This window comes from Sminthopsis crassicaudata, chromosome 1 (genome assembly GCF_048593235.1).
Source record: "Sminthopsis crassicaudata isolate SCR6 chromosome 1, ASM4859323v1, whole genome shotgun sequence".
Taxonomy (NCBI): domain Eukaryota; kingdom Metazoa; phylum Chordata; class Mammalia; order Dasyuromorphia; family Dasyuridae; genus Sminthopsis; species Sminthopsis crassicaudata.
The window spans coordinates 28,629,379-28,646,641 of NC_133617.1; the positions used below are offsets into that span (position 1 = coordinate 28,629,379).

The 17,263-nt window shown below is 44.9% G+C and overlaps 1 protein-coding gene across 1 annotated transcript in view; it reads right to left on the minus strand.

Moving 5' to 3' along the window:
- The window catches only part of DTX1 (deltex E3 ubiquitin ligase 1), a 63,828-nt gene that overhangs the window by 8,409 nt on the left and 38,156 nt on the right, over positions 1-17,263 (minus strand). The window lies entirely within an intron of this gene.

Sequence of the window (17,263 nt, forward strand, 5' to 3'; positions counted from 1 at the left end):
CTCCTCTGTTCTAACTCCTCTCAGTTCTTACATCCCTGTTCTAAGGTCTCTCCCAGCTCTGTCATTCCCTGTTCTAAAGTCTCTCCCAGCTCTGTCATTCCCTGTTCTAAGGTCTCTCCTAGTTCTGACATCTCCTGTTCTAAAGTCTCTCTAGCTCTGGCCTCCTCTGTTCTGACTCCTCTCAGTTCTTACATCCTTGTTCTAAGGTCTCTCTCAGCTCTGTCATTCCCTGTTCTAACGTCTCTCCCAGCCCTGTCATTCCCTGTTCTAAGGTCTCTCCTAGTTCTGACATCTCCTGTTCTAAAGTCTCTCTAGCTCTGGCCTCCTCTGTTCTGACTCCTCTCAGTTCTTACATCCCTGTTCTAAGGCCCCTCCCAGCTCTGTCATTCCCTGTTCTAAAGTCTCTCCAAGCCCTGACATCCCCTGTTCTAAGGCCCTTCCCAGCATCCCCTGTTCTAAGGCCTCTCCCAGCTCTAATAACATTCCCAGTTTTAAGACTCCTCCCAGCTCTGATAATCTATATTCCAGGATTCCTCCCAGCACTGATGTTCTATGTTCTATGGTCTAAAGGATCTTCTAGCTTCTGTGTTTTTCCTAAGGAATATTATATGACCATTTTCCCCTGGGGCGGGGAGCTAATGATGGATGGAGTGAAATAATAACTTACGCTTTTCCCTGGCTCCAGGAGAAGGGCCCTATTGTTCCTGCAGGTTCTAGTTTCAGTTCCGGCCTGGGAAGCCACTTTCTGGGTCCTTTCATCCAGAACATTAGCAACGCTCTCTCCCACACAGGCCATTAGTGTTTTTACCTTTGGGTGACTACATAGTCTCTTATTGTTTTCTCCCTCCCCCACAAAGGGCCTGGTATCAGTTACCTACTACCTGGCACAATGTATACCTGGGCTTAAAGGCAGGAAGACCTGATTGCAAAATAACCTAAAGCATATATGAGCTGCGCATCCCTGGACTTACTTACTTTCTGCCTGCCTCAGTTTGCTCATCTGGAAAATGGAGATAATAGTAACATATACCTCCCAGAGTTATTGAGAGGACCCAAAGAGAATAATATCGGTAAAGCACTTTGGAAATCTCAAAGCCCCATTTATATGCTAGTTATATTTATTATTAACATTACATTTATTATTAACATACTGCCTGCCTCTCTAGGACGATGCCTCATGTTTCTATGGTGCTTTGAAGCTTCCAAAGCAGTGTTCTCACCTACCTGGTGAGGCTGGTAATATAAACATTATACTACTGAGCCAAAAAGACATGGGGGTGGAGCTTAAGATCCTGAAGGAGCCTTCCAGGGCATTTCCATCTAGAAGGATCCTTAAAGGTTACAGGGGTTCATAGATTTCACCAGATGGCCTTAAGGTTAAGAATCCTGGCTCTGGGACTCAGCTGTGATGGGCCCGAGGCAGACAGACTGACAGACAGACAGGGACTGGGGGCGCCAGGGTGCTAGATTGGAAGGCTGGAGGAGGGGGAAGGGTGTCAGACTTGCCCAACTTCCCCTTGGGCTTTAGGTGAGTGGGCAGGCTACTGGCCTCTGCCATGCCAGGCTGGGTTAGGGAGGAAAGGGAAACTGCTGTCATTCAGCAGATCCTGCCCTGGCCTCCTGCCCGGCCCGAAAGCAGCCCAGAAGAACCGCTCCGAGGGGGCCTCTCCAAGCAGATGGTCCCCCTGGCAGGCCAGCAGTCAGGGCTCCGGCAGCAGGCAAACATTCTTCTCCATGGAACAACAAAAACGCACGCACAAGGCAAACACACAGACACCAAGGAACACAACCCTCGCAGCGGCTCCTGGGAAAGCCTGGGACTCCAAGTTGGGGAAGAACTGGACTTTCAGGGCTGCCCAGACATACACACACACACACACACACACACACACACACACACACAGCCTGAGAGAGCAGACCTCATACTGATGATACACAGGTGCAGAAATGCCACGCTATCAACCAACTCACAAAACAGGAGTCCCAGAGAAAGAAGTGGGCAGGGGCTCGAGTCACACAGACACACACCGGCTCACAAAGAAGCATCCAGAGGTGTGAGTCTGACAGAGAGAAGGAAGTGGGATAGGGGAGGGGAAAGAGAGACAGACAGACAGAGACAGAGAAAGAGAAAGAGAGAAATACAGAGAGAGACACCGAGAGACAGAGACAGAAAGACAGAATAGACAGAGAGGAACCAAAACAAAGACAGAGACAGAGATAGAGACAAGAGACACACAGAAAGAGACATATTACATACACACAGAGACAGACAGAGACTGAGAGACAGAGGAGACAGAGATCAAGACAGACAGATATAGAGAGACAGAAACACACACACAAAAAGACACACAGAGAGACAGCGATAAAGGCGAAGACACAGAGAGACACTCAGAGAGAAAGTCCCAGAAAAGAGGCAGAGACAGAGGAGACAGAGATAGAGAGAATCACACACAGAAAGAGACACAGAGACAGAGATAGAGACAGAGACAGAGAAACAGAGACAGAGATAGAGAGACACAAAAACTGAAAGACCTAGAGTCAAAGACAAAGACAAAAAGAGACAGAGACACAGAGACAGAGAAGAGACATACAGAGACAAAGAGAGGCAGAGACAGAGGGGGGAGGTTAAAGATAACCAGAGAAGGGACTATGGGGCTGAATGTGAATCACAACCTGGTATTTTCACCCTTTTTGGTTGTTGTTTGCTCGCTTGTTATTTATTTCTTAATTCTCCCCTTCTGATCTGATTTTTCTCTCACGGCATGATAAATGTGGAAACATGGTTAGAAGAATTGCCCAGGTTTAACCTATATTGAATTACTTGCTGTCTAGGTAAGGAGAAGGGGGTTAAAAGAGAGGGAGAAAATTTTGGAACACAAGGTTTTGCAAGGGTGAATGTTGAAAACTCCTTGCATGTATTTTGAAAAATAAAAAAGCTATTTTTTAAAAAGAGTATAAGCTGAAATCCCATTGGCAGAAGGAATTACCTCTAGCAGTGATATTATCTATTTATCTGAGGCCCTGGTAGGTGCCCACACACCTGCTCCACTGTCCCTCTCCCTTCCCTGGCCTGATTTCACATAGCCTGACCATCCTACCCGCTTCCATTCTGTGGAACTGAGTCCACTCTCCATTTAGACCAGACTCCATGACCACGGATGAATCTGAGGCTGTTTTTGTGACTGTCTCCCCTTCCCCCAATGCTATTGTTAGCCTGAGTCCAGCAATATCAGGTAGACAAAGCGAACGATAAGAGATAAAATGGAACAAAGAAGCCAGACTCCATCCCTGAGCCCAATAGCAGTGACAGCTCTTGCCCTCTCTCCTGATTCAGTCCTTTGCTGGCACAGAGGGGATCCAGCGGGAGGGGGTCTAACCCAATTGGACCTAGGGGAAAGCTGTTCTGGGTTAAGGGGGCTCACTGTCTCCATCCCAGAATCCTAGAGTTGCAAAAGGCCTCAAAGGACATTTAATTCAAACAAGAGGTAGCGTGGAGGTGATATTGGGGAAGACACTTTATCTCTTCCCTATAAAATGAGAAAGTGGCTGGCTTCTAGCATCCCTTTCAGAACCAAGTCTATGACCTCCCCAGAAGGAGGATGTTATACAATAAATGGTCTCTCTCTTCATCTTGGCATCTCCCTTCTGAGTGACAATGATGGATAGAGAATCTGGCTTGGATGGAGGGCGATGTGGGTTCGAGTTCAGTTTTCAATACTTATGCTGGCTGTGTGTGAGCTCATTTCCCTTCTCAGAGCCCCCAGTCCACTCTGAATGTTGTAAAGTACTGGGACGGTGGCCGATCTGCACCACCATAGAAAGTTTCCTAAAGGAAAAGGAGAATCCCATTCCAATAATCTCACAGATTGGGTGAAAACCATTTCTCTGCTCTGTTGGCCGCCCTCCTGGAAGGCTAGCACCCATGCAATGGCTCCAGAGGGATGATAGGTAGAAGAAGGCATCTTCTCCTCCCCTCCCCCTAATTTAGAGAGGACTGCAAAGGCGATCTAGTCCAATCTCTTCACTTGACAATTGAGGAAACCGAGGCCCTAGGACTGTAATGATTTGCTCAACATCACTAGGTAGTAAATGTTAGAACCTAGATATGAAATAAAACCTGTAATGGTCATTCATTCAGAGTTGGAGGAGACATTAGATGTCATCAACTTCATTTTATAGGTGAGGAAACTGAGGCAAAGGGAAATTGAGTGACTTGTCCAGGATTGTGCAGCTAGCAAGAGTCTGAGATGGGATTTGAACCCAAGTTATCCTGAGCTACAGATCTTTCTAATATAGAGGTCACCTAGTTCTATCTCACCCAGAATGTCCATTATTCCCTCAAAGGGTCATCTAATTTTTACTTGAAGCTTGTGGTATTTTGGATGGATCATAGTAGGATATTTTCTCCTGACAAGAAGCCAGATATTTTGCCACTCTCCTCAGTACCCTCGGCTAGTCCTGGTTCTGCCTTCTGGGGCAAAACTAGGCTACTCCTACTTTTGCTGGACAGCTCCACAATTACTTGAAGTTAGCTCCTTGCTGAGTCTTTTCCAGCTTCACTAGTCTGCTCCCTATTTGTTTCAGAAAGGTTTTTGCCTTTCTTTGTATCCCCAGTACATAGTACAGTGTCTGGTAAACAGCAGGTGCTTAATAAATGTTCGTTAACCCACTGACATTTATATGCATAGAACTTGAGCTCCTTAAGAGCAAGGTCAAGGACCTTGTAGCTGATCTCCCTGTAGCTGATGGAGATATCACCACTAGGGTTCTGACCACAGTATCAGTTCAACAACCTCCAGTCTAGGTGTTGGAGGACATAAGAAAATTTAAGGTGGATTTCAAGTTGCTTTATTAGGTTATAGTAACCTTGGGAGGAGTTTTTTTTTTTTAATGAAACTTCTGAGCAGCTTGTTCATGATAGAGACACAGTGTGATATAGTGGACTGGACCGGAGCCAACGTGCCCATACAGGTTCAAATCCTGGCTCTGGCAGGGAATTTGGGGAGGTAACTTCCCATTTCTGGGCCTCAGTTTCCTCATCTGGGTCTCTGGAGTCCCTTCCAGCCTTAGATGCAGAGTCCCCTGAACAGAGTACAGATGTATCACTCCCAGCCCTTGCTAGCCTCAGGTAGAGTCACCAACTATCTGAGATAAGAGTTCATCAGTAATTTTAATTGACTAACTAATTAGATGGTTTGCTTTTTAATAAGAGAGGGGAATGGACCTTGGGATTGATGATTGTATGTGCTATTTGTGTATAACCTTTGCTGCCAACAAGTCATCATCTGGAGCCTCCTAAATCTGCCTGCTTTGAAGGAGTTTTCCTACATGGTACACACTACCGGAAAGCCTGGGATATTTTCATGGGATCATATATCTAGAATTGGAAGCCCATGTGATCCAATGCCTTCATTTTACAGATGGGGAAACTGAGGCCCAAAGTGGTTACATAACTGCCCCAGGTCACCACAGGTAATGGCTGAGTTAGAATTTGAACAAACATCTTACTGACTCAAAATTTAGTAATGTTTCCACTGTATCATACCATCCAGAGAGTACGTGTTTTTGCTATCTTTTAGGTGATCGAATGGACGTTGAGCTGACTCAGACCCTAAGTAACTCATCATGGTTTTAAGCCATCTGGGACTGCTATTGTTTGCTGGGAAAATAAATAGGACAACCTTTGTCTGAAACCCTATATCCTTTTGGAACAGATTGCTAGAGTTAACTGTTCCACACATTTGTTTGTTTGCTTTTTTTTTTCAGATGTTTAACTATAAGATTGTTCTCCTTTTTCCCCATGAATCCATGTACCTTATTAGTATAGTCAATCAGAACAGAGCAAATATTTCCTTTGATTTTTTTGCTTTTCTGTAAATTAAATAAATTCTCTAAATTCTCTAAATTAACCAGTGAGGTGATACATTCACCTCAATAAATTCAACTATAAAATGGAGGTAATAATAGCCCTATCTTCCAAGATTGTTATGAATATCAAATGAAATAATATTTGAGAAAGGTTTAGGATGGTGCCTGGCATATAATACACTTAATAAATGCTTCTTCTCTCCCTCTCCCTCAAAGATGCCTTATAGTAAAATCTAGTTGTATTTAGACCTCTGTTTCTGACTCTTATATCACCTCCCCTCCCCTCTCCTTTCATCTCCTCTCTTCTTCTCTTCTGTTCTTCCCTTTCTTCTCCTTTTGTCTCCTTTCGTATCTCCCTCTCTTCCTTCCCCTCCTCTTTCCCCCTCTCTCTCCCTTTATGTCTCTCTCTCTGTGTCTCCCTCCCTCCCTCTCTTTCTTTCTGTCTTTGTCTCACTCAGTCTCTCCCCCCCTTCCCTCTTCTCTTCCCTTCTCTCTCTCCCTTTCTCCCCTTCTTTTTTCTCCCCCTCCCTCCCTTTCCCCTTTTTCTTTCCCCCTTGAATTACAGTAAAAAAAGCAAAAAAAATGAATCTGTTGACTACCTACTGTTTCTCAGACTTTTTGATTCGTGTACTTCAATGACTTCCTCTGACTCACTGAGCTGTGCCTTCCTACTAGATACTCCAATCATTGCTTCTTGAAGATGGGGGTGGGGATCTAGAAAAACCCCAGTTCTGTCAAACTTCCTTCCCTATAAGTCTTTGTCCCCTTCTCGCCAGTGAACTGGTCCAGAAATTGCTTCCCTTCCTTGAAACTGAACCTTGGGCTTCTTTTTGCCCTTGTGCCAGCCAGGATCTTGACTCCTCCCAGAAAACAGCATCTAGATTCTTTATTTTATTTATTTATTTATTTTTTTAAAAGACAATCAGGTTGTTAAACTAATTTGGAGATACCCCGTTCCCAAGAGCTAAAGCTCAGTAAGCAGGCTGTGTTCTAAGCTTGGCATAACAATAATCCTTTGCACTCAGGATGATATCACCCTCTGGCAAAGTGTATCGCTTGGACTAGCACCAGGTGTTCGCTGAGGGATTTAGCTCTCCCTGTTTCTCAGGACCATCCATCACATGTTCACAATCCCTGCTCCTTGTCACTGACAGGTACTCCACTCCTGTTCCCATTACAGAACTCTGGTGAGGTGCCCCGATGGTGGCCACGGCCCCAAAGATTTGAGATAATTGTGTTCCCACAGGAAAGTGCAAACAGTAGCTCAAGACCTAGAAACCATTATGTCATAATCCTGTCCACTTGTGGTATAGAAGACCTGCTTTTGGCCAAGCATGTTAAGCCCTCCTTCTTAGAAGGGAGGGCTTCCATTTTCAAACATCACTCTGAAGTTAATTAAACTTTTGTATGTGTCCTGATCCTTCTGTCTCTAGATTTGTTTGACTTTGGCCACCGACAGTTGATTCTGATCTAGTTGATAGGGGTTACATGACTTGTCCAAGGTCACACAGCTAGGAAGCATCCCGGTTCTCCGGATTCCAGATGTTCTATGTGGGCATTCTAGAGTGTGCTCCGATTTTCCTAAGAACATTCCTTTTGGACATTATGTATGAATTATATTATAATTATTCATTATAATTTATAAATTGAACATTGGAAGGAAGCTTGGAGACTGTCCAGGCTAATTCCCTCATTTTACAGAGGAGGAAACTGAGACTAAAGGAGATTAGATGCCTTGCCCAATATTACAGAGACAGTGAGGAAGAGGGAAAGTATTCAAATTCAGGTCCTCCTACTCCACAATCCAACACTCTATTCACCGAACTATGTTGTCTTAATGGGGACTTTCTTTTTCTTTTCTTTGTACACTTGGTGTTTACACAATGCCTGGCACACAGTAGGCAGTTAATAAATGCTTGTTGACTTCTTTGTATCCTCTGTATTTTCTACATATTTAATACACACTTAATAAATGCATGTGGATTGATTTAACACTCATCATTTATTCACCTATTTATTCACATGTTGATGCTGTCATTAGAGTAAAAGGCTCTTGAATGCAGGGAGTGCTGTTTCTTTGCGTTCTCATGGACTATTCATCTATAAAATGGACGGCTTAGAGTAGGTGCTTTCAGGATGTCTCCTGGCTCCAATTGCTTAAAGTCCTATGCTCTTGTACCCATTCTTCTGGTCTCACTTCTCTCCTGGTGTGATTTTAGGGGAGCCAATTTCTGGGCATACAGTCAGTGCTTAATAAGTATTTGCTGACTAACTCAGCCACAGAATCTCAGAGGTGGAAGGCATGTCTGAGATTATCTTGTCCAACCCATATCCACTCTACCACATTTGGTCATTGCTCAAAGACCTCCAGGGAGAAGGAGGGGAACTAATCACACCCCTTCCTTCGAGTGGTTTATTGGACTTTGCCATGGCTCTGACTATTAGGGGAGTTTTTCGAACAAGCCAGTATTTATATCTTTGCAACTTCCATCCGCTATAGACCAAGATGCAGTCTTATCAGCACCGATCTGGAGGGAAGAAGGAAGGATACAAGGATGGGGCGGAGAGACATCTTCAGCCTGGAGCAGCTGAGGCTGCCACAAGCCAGTAGCTGGGACGGCTGTCCTTTGGGGCTAGATTCAAGACTAACGATCCTTCTTCTACATGACTGCCTCTCAAGTCTTTGAAGACAGCCATCACTTTGTCCTTTCTCCCTGTCCCACTTAACATCCCCAGTTCTGTCAAATGGGTCTCATATGACAAAGACTTGAGGCCCTTCATCATCCTGGACATTGACCTGGCACTGCCCATTACCTTTGACAGTTTCAGTGGTTCTGGACCTGTTCTCAGAGCATGATAACCTATCCTTATTTCAAGTGATAAGCCATCTGGTTTATGTCTGTCTCTCTGTTTTTCTCTGTCTCTGTCTCTCTCTGTGTCTCTGTCTCTGTCTCTCACTTTGTAGAATGTGACGATGAGAACAAAACTTACCACATGGTTCTGACTGGACCCATTCCAAGAATAGGCTTCTATTCTCCCACTGGAAGTCTAACCTTCAGCAATTCTATCCATTCCTGATACCTCCCTCCCCTCCATGTTTATGGCCCCCAATTTCAAGGACAGATGCCAGATCCCATGTTCTAACAAGGAAGCTTGAGATCCCAGAAAGAATTTGATGATAGAGGATCTGGTTTGAATCTCAGCTCTGCTACTTAAGTGTGAGACTCTGGACAAGTCCCTTTTGATGGGCCTTTATTTATTCATCTATAAAATGGACAGCTTAGAGTGGGTGCTTTCAGGATGTCTCCTGGCTCCAATTGCTTAAAATCCTATGCTCTTGTACCCATTCTTCTGGTCTCACTTCTCTCCTGGTGTGATTTTAGGGAAGCCAGTTTCTCCCTTTGGAACCCAGATCAATCCTCTGTAAAATAAAAAGGTGGCTGGACTAGATAGAAGGCCTTTGAAATGAGTGGGATCAGGGAAACTCCTCCCAGCCAGATGTTTGTTATTCAGTCAAAGGCCAGCATGTTACCAGGTAATAGAGGTAAGGGCAAGGTTATCATGACTAAGATCCACGGACAAGAGGCAAATGTCATCTCATCATACAGCTCATTTGTGTTAGGTTTCTTCAGTCCTAAAATTCTTTTTTTTTTTTTTGCTGAGGCAGTTAGGGTTAAGTGACCTGCCCAGGGTCACACAGCTATGAAATGTTAAATGTCTGAAGCCAGATTTGAACTCAGGTCCTCCTGACTTCACAGTCCTAAAATCCTATCACCATATCGAGTCTGAAGTTTGCTTTGTCCCACTGTTAACCTGACTGCTACACCCACCTCATTCTGCTGTTAGTAGCCAATTAATTCTTTCTTACTGCCCTGCATCTTACTCATGTTGGGTAAGAACCAGCGCCTCCCCCACTTGAACCTTGGGGGAGGACTTCCCACAACCCTAACCTGCAAAGGGAACAAAGACAAAGGGGTAGGAAGTATCTCTCATCTGGGTGACGGATCTGGTTTAACTTTGTGGTGATTTGGGGCTGGGAGATGAGCTGGTGTGGTGTGGAGGGGAAGAGAGGGGGAAGGAGGCTGCTGAGAGCTCACTTCCCTCGGTTCCCCTTGGTTCATCACACAGTTCTGCTCCTCTGTTCACAGCTTCCTCCCCATCCAGCTGTCTGGGCCCAGGACCGGGGAATCCAACAACCCAGAAGAAGTGGGAGTCACCAGCAAGATGCCGTGACCTCTTCTTCTCCCCTCACGGCAACACAAACTCACACTGGCGCATTGTTGAATTCCCACCCCCACCATCCCTTTCACACACGTTCTCTTCCTGTGTAAAATTCCACGAGGATGTCAGCATTGGAGCCAAGTTGGGAAGACATGAGGGTCTCGGAGTCACAGTAGCTCTACCCTGGAAGGGACCTCAGAGGTTGTCCGGATCACCAAACCTGAACACATCTGGGCCCCCTCTAACACACCCAACAAGAACCCAAGACCCTACATGGCCCCCTTTGGATGCCCTCCAGGTTAACCACAAACCTTCTGACTAGACCAGAATTTAGTGGGATTATTCCTCCCTAACTTTGGACAATATACCTCTTCTTGCTGCCATATCACATTATTGACTCAGGCAGCGAGGCAATGCAATGGATAGAGTGCTGAACTGGAGTCAGGAAGAGCCGAATTCAAATTCAGCTTCTCAGTTACTTACTAGTTATGTAGCCCATGAAAGTGTCCCTTAACCTCGGAATGCCTCACTTTTCTTACCTGTAAAATGGGGATAATAATAGCACCTAGCTCCCCTAAGACTATTGTGAATCTCAAAGAAGATAGTCTATATGTAAAGTACTCTTACAAATCTTAAAGCATTCTATACATTCTAAGGATTATTCCTGAGCTTTGATTTCACTAAAATGCTCAGCTCTTTCTTTGGGCCAATTATTGTTTGACCTTGAACTTGCAAAGTTTCTTCCTTAACCCAAATATAAGTGAGTTTCCTGACTCATCAGTGGTCACTGACCCTCAGTCCAAGGCCCTTGTTTTTTCACAGCACTATGATTCCCAACAGCATGTAAGTGCCTAGAGGCTAGCTGCTTTTTATCATCATCGTCCAGCACAAAGTAATTGATGGGTTCCCTCAAAATTGTCCCAGAATTAAGACTGTGGAGGTGGAAGAAGTCTTAGAATTCAGAAGCTGGAATGGCTCATCTGGCCCATCTGGTTCATTTTACAGACAAAGAAACTGAGGATCTGAGAGTATAAATGATTTCCCCAAGATCATATGGAGAAAGGAATGACTAAATTTCAAGGGGGGGATTTGAACTAGATCCTTTGATTTTTAATCTAAGGGCTCTTTCCAAATATTCTTTCAGGTCTAAAGAAGCAGCTAATGTGGAAGGGATAAAGGGACTGTGGGAAAATCTGGACCCCATCAAAAGACTTTCGATTCTTTAGCTCTCTGTTGGTCTTGCCCTTCTTCCCTACCAGAAAGCTTTAGGAAATGGGACTGGGAAAGAGGACTGAGGAAAAGCCCATTCAGGTGCTTGCTTCCTTTCAAAATAAAGATAAATCATCCTCCCTCATACACAGACTCATAAATCCTCTCCCCTGCACCATAATTCCTGCTTTCTCCTCTTAAATCTCTCCCTCCCAACATACCCCGTACTCCCTCCTGCACACATATAAATCACTCTCCCTTCCACCTAATTTTCAATGTAATGGAAACTCTGAGTCTGTTTCCTCCTCCCCAGCAACATCTGGTCTCAGAAACTCTGAGGATTGACCCTTTTTACACACAGTTGGGTTTTTCTCAGTTACCTCTTGGCCTCCCATCCCAGACTTCCCCTGACCCTCCTAGGAGCAACTGCCAGACAAACCCTTCTCCATTGTCTCATTGTCTAGATGAAATGGAGGGACCCATAAAGATGTCTACAAGCTAGACGGGCCCTCAGAAATCATTTAGTCCAACCTGAAAGGGGTCGGGGAGGGAGTAAGAAATTACACAGCACCAAATTATGTGGCAGACACTCTGCTTTACAATTACTCTAGGAGGTAGGTACTGTAGGAGATGGAGATTATGGGATTATCCCCATTTTACCACTGAGGAAACTGAGGCAGACAGGTTAAGTGACTTGCCCAGGATCATACATCTAGTCAGTATCCGAGGCTGGATTTGAACTCAAATCTTCTTGACTCAAGACCTAATCCACAGAGCCACCAGCTGTCTGATTCCTGGACAGGAATCCTCTTTACAATATCCCCAACATATATTCATTGAATCTTTGGCCCGTTACCGCCCAAAGGCAGCCCTTTTCACATTCTCAGGACTCTGACTGTGGGATCTTTTTTCCTATATGAAACCTCATTGAAAAGTTCAGCCCATGCTCTATGGTACTACGACTGATGGTTGTTATTTATATACTTTAAGGTCTGCTAAGCCCTTTGCACACATTATTTTATTCGATAATTATTGAGACAATTGACATGTAATAATGACTTCAAATCATCTTATGTGACAATACCCTGTGAGGTAGGTGCTATAGCTAGCCCCCCATTTTACCCATGAGGAAATCGAGAATTAATGATATTAAATGACTTGCCTAAGCTAACACAATAAGTATAAAGGAGATCACAGAGCTTCTAGCTACAAGTCCGCTCCGTGTTACCTCCTGATTTTAATGTGCTCCAGCCCACTCTGGGAATGACCTGGGGGTAAGCTCGGACCATTCTCTCTGCCTTAACTAGGCTTTGGCTTTGGTTTCCTTCCCCCCACTCCTCCCCTCCTCCCACAAATGATGTAGGTCAGACACCAGAGAAAGCTTTCTGCCATGTGTTCTTGAGGGAGGTCATGGAATCTCTTTGTGTTTAAAAAGCTGTGGGTGAGGTTTATTAGGTTAGGATGAGTCTGGTGTGCTGTGGTTAGAGTGGGGGAAGGAAATAGAGGGGTTGGTTTTTAAAGACTCTAGACTGAAGAGACTAGAAGTGTATGAGGAAAAACCTGTCTGAGAAGGAGAGAGAGACACAGAGATGGAGACAGAGAGAGAGGGAGGGATGGGGAGAGAGAGACAGAGACAGAGACAGAGACAGAGAGAGACAGACAGACAGAGACAGAGAGAGAGACAGAGAGAGAGAGAGAGACAGAGAGAGAGACAGAGAGAGAGACAGAGAGAGAGAGAGAGACAGAGAGAGAAAGAGAGAGAGAGAGAGACAGAGAGAGAAAGAGAGAGAGAGACAGAGAGACAGAGAGAGAGACAGAGACAGAGACAGAGAGAGAGACAGAGACAGAGAGACAGAGAGACAGAGAGACAGAGACAGAGACAGAGACTGAAACAGAGAGAGAGGGAGAGAAACAGAGAGAGAGATAGAGAGACAGAGAGAGACAGAGACAGAGAGAGATAAAGAGAGACAGAGAGAGACAGCAATGGAGACAAATAGGGAGGGAAAGAGATAGAAAGACAGAAAGAGAGACAGAGACAGACAGAGAGACAACAGAAAAAACAGAGAAACACAGAGACAGGTAGAGAGGGAGGGAGGGAAGAGAGAGAGAGAGAGAGACAGAGACAGAGACAGAGAGAGAAAACAGAGTCGGAGGGGAGGGAGGAAGTGAGGGAGGAGGAGACATAAGAGAGAAGAGAGGAAGGAAAAAAGAGGGAAGGAGATGGAGATGAAAAGGGAGATGAAAGGAGGGAGAGAGACAGATGGAAATGCAAAGGAAGAGGGAGAGAGAAGGAGGGAGGGAGAGAAAGACATTAGGAGGAAAGAATGAATTGATAGAAGTAGGGAAATGAAGAAAAAGGATGGGACAATAATAAGAGGAGAGGGATGGATATATAGAGAGATGGGAAGAGTCCGAGGGTAGGAGAGAGAAAATACAAAGAGAGGGAGAGACTGAATCAGAAGAGAAGCAATGGGGAAGACATGAGAGAGAAACAAGGAGGGTCAACTAAGGCAATCAGTGAGAGAGAAAGAATGATTCAGGAAGAGGAAAAGATAAAGAGATAGAAGGAAGAGACAGAGGGAGGGAGGGAGGGAGAGAGAGAGAGAGAGAGAGAGAGAGAGAGAGAGAGAGAGAGAGAGAGAGAGAGAGAGAGAGAGAGAGGGAGAAAGAGAGAGAGAGAGAGAGAGAGAGAGAAAGAGAGACAGACAGAGACAGAGAGAGAGAGAGAGAGAGAGAGAGAGAGAGAGAGAGGAAGATTCAGGGGGACAGAGATGCAGAATCCGAGGGGAGAAGCCCAGAGACAAAGGCACGGATGGAGAGAATGGGAGAGCAGTGAAGGAGGCGAAGGGCCGAGGAGAGGGTTTGCGGGGCTGCCCCCACTCCCCCAAAGCCTTCTCCAGACACTTGCCTCTGCTGTGCACCTGGGCCCTTGTTGCCATGGCAACTGGAAACCTTGGCCTTCGGGAGCCGGTGCCTCCTGCGCATGTCACCTCGTTCCCCACCCCCACCCCGTCAGACACTGCCTTCCCCTTCCCCTCCCCCTCCTAACATCTACAGCGGGTTAGGGTGGGGGGGCTCAGCCATTAGGCTGCACATGTCGGGGCTGAGATGTTTGCTCCCTGGGCTGGGGAAAGGATGCTAGACGCTCCAGGCCGGGGCCAGGCTTGGTCCGCTGCTTTCTCAGACTCCACTTCTCCTGCTTTCTCTCTCCCGGGTTCCAGAACCCCTCAGCTCCCACCATCACCCACAGCAGGATCCTGGCTTACCTTCTCTTCTCCTAGACTTTGGGGTCTGAAAGGGAGAATAAAGGAGACATGTCCTGGGGGAGGGGACCGGCAAACTTCCTGCCACCTGTAGGATGACTCCCTTCCCCCGCCCCTCCTCCCCAGCTTTCAAGGACCATCAGAGCAGAAAGATCTCATGGAGATGTTTGATTTTTACTAGTCATGTGATTCTTGTGTAAAATCAATTAATTGTTCCAGGACCCGGCTCTCTGCATGCTGGGTAAAACTTGGAGAGTTCAAGAGGGAATAGAGGGTATGGGCTCAGAGATACCTGGTTCCTCCCTAGGTCAGGGTGATAACACAGTAGGAAAAAAGGAAAATCCTGGGCCATACATAAGAGCTAGCATAAAGTTTGCCCGGCGCTTTGTAACTATTATCTCATTTGAGCTCTCCAGGTTCCAGGTGTTGTCATCAGCCCCATTTTACAGATGAGGATACTGAGGCAGTCAAAAGTGACTTGCACACTAGGAAGCCTCTGAGGCTGAATTTGAACTCAGATCCTCCTCACTCTGGGTCTAGCACTATTCAATAGGCTACCTAGTTTCTTTATGCAGTTTAGGAAGATCACTCATAAGTTGGGAAGGGTGAAAGGTGTAGAAGGATCAGCTGAAGAGACTGAGGATGTTTATCCTGGAGGTGAGGGAAACGGGGGCCTTAGAGCCATCTTCAGTCCAGGTTGGAAGGACTGTTCCCTAGAAGATAATCTGTATCCTACTTTATCCCCAAAGGGGATGCTGCAAAAAGATAGATTTTGTTGGGAAATAAGGAAACTATCTCAAATGGAATGGAAGGTTCCAGGACCTTCACTCCCTGGAGGCCCTCAAACGGAGGCTAGAGGCCCCCTCCTTGCATGGTCATACTGGGGACTACTTTTGTATAGAGGTGGGATGAGATGGCTGCCAGGGTCACAGACGTTCGTTGATTCTGGGGCTAGCCTTTAACCATGCTTCTGTTCCTCAGTTGAAGCCCTAGCTCTTCCTGTTTTCCATCGCCATCCCCACTTCCTAGTGCCCCCTAACATCACCCTGTATTTTTGCTGTATCTCCCTTGTCAGCTTCTCTGATTAGAATGTAAGAAGGCAGGGACTGAATTGCTTTTGCTTGTATTCCCAATTTAGTACAGTGCCTAGCACATAGTAAGCTCTAACTAGGTAATATCTATTTCTCTCTCTCTCTTATCTATCAGCTATTTCTCTATCTCAGTCTCTATCATCTGCTTCTATCTCTTTTTTATCAATCTCAATATAGTTATCATTTATTTCCATATCTCTTTACCTCTATCAATCATCTATTTCTATCAATAATCTATGGATTATCTATTTCTCTTGACTATCAATTGTTTCTATCTCATCATCTATTCTCTAATTTTACTTTATTATCCATTGCTTTCTTTATATTGCTATAATTTATTTCTAAATCACATCTAGCTCTATTTTTGCTATTACTATCTCTGTTATCATTTTTTCCTAAGTATCTTTATCAATCATTTATATCTATTTCTATTTTAGCTATCTCTATCATTTATTTCTAAAAATCTCTACCAACAATCTGTCAATTATTTAGTCCTATAGCTTATCATCTATTTCGCTCTTGACCATCTATCAATTATTTCTATCTCATTTATCTATCCTCTAATTTACATTTATTATCTATTGATATTTCTATCATTTATTTCTAAATATCTCTATCATTTATATCTATTTCTATTTTAGCTACTTCTTTATTTATTTATTTTTTAAATGAGGCTGGGGTTAAGTGACTTGCCCAGGGTCACACAGCCAGGAAGTGTTAAGTGTCTGAGACCAGATTTGAACTCGGGTCCTCCTGAATTCAGGGCTGGTGCTCTATCCACTGTGCCACCTAGCTGCCCCCTATTTTAGCTGCTTCTATTATTTATTTCTAAATATCTCTATCAATCATTTATTTCTCTCTATTTTAGCTATTTCTATATTTTTATCACTTATTTCTAAATATCTCTACCAATTATCTGTCAATCATTTACTTCTATAGATTATCTATTTCTATCTCTACCATCTAGTTCTTTCTCTATGATCTATTTATCTATATATCTTCCAGTCATTTCTCTATTTCCCCTCCCCCTCTCTTGTCCCTCTACGTCACAGAGCTGCTGTGAGAAAAGGGACACATGTTGTTAGTCAGCGTGGCTGCCCAAAGATATTACTTTCCCTTCCTCTGCTCTACCCTCCTTTCCCTCAACCCCTGTATCTCCTTCCTTCTCCTTCTGTTTCTCTTTCTTCTTCTCTCCCTTTTCCTGCCAGGGACGGTGATTAATGAGACTGGCTTTGGCTGGTGAAGCTCGAGATCCCTGGGGAGCCAAGCTTGCTAACTGGCAGCAGCTGGAGCATAAGCTGCTCCGGCCTGCCCCCTCCGTCTTTATCTGGGCACTGGGCACTGTCTAGGTCATTCACCCCACTCTGCCTGCACCAAGCCCTGGGGACTTGGATTACTCTGGCTGCACCCAGGGGGGCCGGAGATTTCTTTAGATCCTATAAGATAGAATAGAAATCTAAGCTATTCTGATGATTTTAGGGGCTAGAGATTAGCTCTGTAAATTCATTGCTATAGGGAATTCCTGGATGAGGAAATTCTCTCCATCAATGCAGGTTGGCACGTTCTCTATGACTTAAGAGTCCTGGGGAGTTGCCTCGGTTACTAAGAGCT